The sequence below is a fragment of the Fukomys damarensis genome, unplaced genomic scaffold, assembly GCF_012274545.1.
Source record: "Fukomys damarensis isolate Sample0158 unplaced genomic scaffold, DMR_v1.0_HiC HiC_scaffold_39, whole genome shotgun sequence".
NCBI lineage: Eukaryota > Metazoa > Chordata > Mammalia > Rodentia > Bathyergidae > Fukomys > Fukomys damarensis.
The window spans coordinates 45,269,681-45,274,626 of NW_022900951.1; positions in this window are offsets into that span (position 1 = coordinate 45,269,681).

A 4,946-nucleotide genomic window follows, 5' to 3' on the forward strand; every position below is an offset into this window, starting at 1 on the left:
AAGTTTGTAACTGGGGTATTTGGGTTTTTTTTGTTTTTTGTTTTTTGTTTTTTTTTTTGTACAGGGGATCGAACTCAGGTCCTTGCGCTTGCAAGGCAGGCACCAGAACCATTGAGCTAAATCCCCAACCCTCTAACTGTTTTTTTTACACATGCCCTGTATCTCTGTAATTTACAGGTCATGGCCACACCCTAACCTCCTGCCTCATTTCCTCCTAAGAGACATAAATCTCCATGATTCTTTATGGGTGCAGAGGGTGTAGGGGTTTCTGTCTTCCTATAGCTACTTCCTGATGAACAAGACTGTAGGCCCTGCCTACTGTGGATTATGTGCTCTCCAACTGCCTTGGGATGTTTGTGGCTCACTGGTTAGGTTGAAAAACACCGATCAGAAGACAATAAGAAAGGAGTTAATGTCAATATGTAAAATACTGTTAAGCTGCCTGTTCAGTGGAAGAAAGTTTGGTGAATTTGTCAGGAGACTAACTTTACTATTAGGTTGAGGATATAGAGCCCACATATGAGAAGGAGCAGGTCAGTCTGTGGAGTAGAAAGTACGGTAAAGAGCAATACTAGAAAGGAAAGCTGTGTCCATTTAAACTGTGGTGGATTATGGGTCATTAGTGATTCTATTTTACCTGTACTTGGAGCAGTGCAAGCACAGTGGCAAAATGTTATAAATTTTGAAAGATATATGAGAGAGACAGAGACTGGATAAAGAACAAGAAAAAAGTCACTTGTTACATAGGTAATAAATAGAAGTTAAAAATTAATTTAAATCTGACAAATCAATTAATAGAAAATTGCAGGAGCCGGGCATGGTGGCACATGCCTGTAATCCCAGCACCAGGGAGGCTGAGGCAGGAGGATTGCTGTGAGTTCGAGACCAGCCTGGGCTACATAGTGAGTTCCAGGTCAGTCTCTTAGTCTCAACTACATAGTAAGACCTTGTCTCAAACACCCCCACACACAAAAAAAGAAAATTGCAGGAAAGGGGGACTCAATGGTAAGCACCCACCTTTGTGCCACCCATAAGTAGTTTCTATCAACGGACAAGGTGTATTTGCCTGGCCACCATTCAATATGCAAGGGTCCAGTTTGTTCTAGTTGAAGTTGTTATGGACCATCTTAGAAGGGTAGGAAGGTTAGAACTTAGCAGACAGGAATAGGCAGGGGTGACCAGATCTAGTGACTGTTGCAAATCCAGAGACAGAAGATTCTCTTAGCTATTATAATAATTCATGTATAAAATAAGTATTCAAAGACATATTCCACACCACACCACCCTTTATTTACAGTATGCTTAAAGGGCACTGGTAGCTCTAACCACAGCTTAAAATTCCTGTGAGTCTCATTATTATTAATTTTCTACTGAATGCTTATTACTATTTCACTAAAATTCTATTAATAGATTCTTTAACATTTCTCTCTGCACTAAAATGTAAACTCCACAGTAGCATAAATATTTTTTGCCTTTGTTGTTTGCTATTCTAGTTACATCATCTTGCACACTGCCACCACGTAATGCACTCTAAATAAATGTTTGTTATATTAATGTGTGAATAATATCTATTCGCATCTCCAGAGAATAAAATATCTAGCGTAGAGGTAGAGACAATAATATAATTTTATAAGAAGTTAATAAGCTTTGATGTTTCTATATTTCACTGCCTCATTCAATACTCAACATATATTTGATAAACACTTAACGTTCCTAAGCCCCTGTGCTAGCCACTGTGGGTATAGAGTTAGTGTAGCACAGTCCCTGATTAGTATTGAGTCTAGCAGGAAGGTTTCAACAATGAATTTTGCATTAGCTTTCTGTACATTTATGTTAGATGGTAAGCTCTAGTAACAGACAACACTCAACTAACAGTGACATAAACCAGTGGTTCTCAACACTTGGAAATCCACAGAATGATCTGGGAAGCTTTTTTTTTCGGTACTGGGGATCGAACTCTGGACCTTATGCTTGCAAAGCAGGCAGCAGAACCACTGAGCTAAATCCTAGGCCCTGGGAAGCTTTAAACAAGACAAATTGCCTACAAAATCTGTGAGTTTTTTTTTTTTCCAAACCTGGGACCTTGCACTTGCGAGGCAGGCAGCAGAACCACTGAGCTAAACCCCAGGTCCCTTGTCTACAAAATAGTACAATTTTTATGGAGAGGAGTTAGGCAATCTCTAGCATATAGTTGTTGGTTCATGAATCTCAAGTCTCAAAATCAAAGAAACAATGGAAAATATGAAAATGTTGCTTGTTACAGAAATATGTGTTATAGCAAAAATGGGAATGATTAAATATCCATGAAAAGAAGACTTGAAAAATAAAATAATTTAGTATTGCACAGCTTGTACAAAGGAGTGATGACTATTTCTATATATTTGTTTGGAATATTCTGTAGGATATATTAATAAGTGAAAAGAATCAAGCTGGGAAAAACTATATAGCACATTATTATTTATGAAAAATGATGAATAAATACATATATGCAATCAAACCATAATTAACAAATTTTTTAAATGTACCTATAAGAGAGAGAGAAAGTAAAGTGGGAGGGACAAGCTGACAACGGGACTTCACTAAAAATGGTAGTTGGTAGAGTTTGCCTTGGTAATATGTAACACATACGTATTATAAAAGCTAAATAAGAGAAAAATAATTCATATTAATGAAAATCAGAGTGAATGTCATGGACTTTATTGTTCATTCAGTTTTTGGGATTACAAGAAAGGACTTCAATTAATTTGTTCTATATATTCCTAGTAGGATACAACCTGAGGATCAAAGGAATGGTGTAAAATTTTTAAACTGTTGTTTGAAATTACTATTTTTTTCTTTTTATTGAGTTTATTGGTACAATCTAGGTATACAATACAGTTACATTCATCATTGGGATTCTGTACCTTTACATAATAGGTCTTTTTAATGACAGTTTTGGCATTTTTTGTTTTGTTTTGTTTTTTTGAGACAGAGCCTCACTATGTAGTTCAGACTGCTCTGGAATTCACTGTGTAGCCCAGGCTGGTCTGGAACTCTCAGTGATCCTCCTGCCTCAGCCTTCCAAGTGCTGGGATTACAGGTGTGCACCACCACACCCAGCTTCTTGGCATGTTTGTTAAACACTGTTGGGTATAAAGTGTGGGATGAGATATTTTGTTGGTGTCACTTGGAGCCAAGACTCGAAGCTTCAGGAATAGGATATAGTGAAGTAAAACCAATGACATAAATTACATATCCTAGAGACCTGAATTTGAGTAGGAATTCATCACTATGAACTCATGAAGTATTTCATTTCCATCCCCTACAAGGCAGTAAAAACCATAATAAGGGGGTGAAGGGAGGGCAGAGGTAAGGGGAAAAAAATGAGAATCAAGACTTGCCATGTAAAGGTACATGATCCCAACAATGAATGTAACTGTACTGTATCCCTAAATGCACCAATAAACTCAATAAAAAAAAAAACATAATAAACCCACTAGCAAACAACTAAACACCATGATTTTACTCTCTAGAAAGGATTTTCATTTTTAAAAAGTCAAGTATACATTATGCATTAGTTTATTTCAGGAAATATCTGTGGTGAGACTTGAATAACTTTTTGTATTAGAAAAACAAGAAGCTGGGGCCAGGGATTTAGCTCAGTGGTTCCACCACCTGCCTATCAAGTGCAAGGACTCAAGTTCAAGCTTCGTACCAAAAAAAAAAAAAAAAAAAAAAAAAAAAAAAAAAAAAAAAAAAAAAAACAGAGTATAAGGTCATGCTGAAAGGATTTAAAATCAAACCTAAAGAGCCTAAATACCTGAAATGAGACAATTTGAGATTCTATAAGAATAATTAAATAGATTTCAATACATTGCATTTAAACATTATGTTTATAATGATTGTGAAAGAGATTTTGTAGTCACCTTTAAAAGTGCTAGGGAAAGCAGGGCATGGTGGCGCACGCCTATAATCCCAGCACTCAGGAGGCTGAGGCAGGAGGATCACTGTGAGTTCGAGACCAGCCTGGGATACACAGTGAGTTCCAGGTCAATCTCAACCAAGTAGTGAGACCCTGTTTCAAAGAACAAACAAACAAACAAAAAAAGTGCTAAGGAATTGGATCAGGGATTTAGCTCAGTGGCACAGGACCTGCCTGGCAAGCGTGAAGTCCTGAGTTCCATCCCTGGTACAAAAAGGAAAAAAAAAAGTGCTAGGGAACAAATTTCAAATTTATCATCTAAAAACTAGTAAATAAAATAAAATGATCAAATAATTATCTTTATATTTGCACATGAGGTATCTACTGTAATCTTTTTAGAGGATCATTCTAGCTAATAAATGAAGATGAATAAATAGATATCTTCATTCTAAGAACTGCAATAAAATTTTGGATCTAGGCAATAATCATAATATAATATGACTAACATAATAAGAAGGCAATCAGACATTCTGTGTGTCCGGATAGGCGTACATAGTACTACTTGGAAAGTATTCCTCCTGAAAATAAAAATAAAAACTAACTTGAATATAAAGAAGCCTCTAATAGCTAATTTATAGAAAAGAGAGGCAACAGAGGGACATATAAACTATGACAAAGGGAGCCAGCAAAATCTAGACTGTAAGAAACTCTGGAGAACAAAAGGCCCAAATAAAATAAGTAAAAGGCTTCAACAAATAAATTTTAAAAACAAAACAGAGAAGGGACAATATACAGATTGAAAGAGATTTAGGCATATAAACAAATTATATGCATGAGAATAAATTAGATCCTGAGTTGAAAAATTAAGTTTCAAAAATTAAATATGTATACACAGCTTGAAAATTGAACTAAGAATAAATATTTAGAAATATTTAGGAAAACTTCTGGGTTATCCCAGCTATAGCTACCTGGGAAGCCAGCTTGAACAATAGAGACCCTTATCTTAAAAAACAAAAAATGCTTAGGAATTATTACATTTGATAAT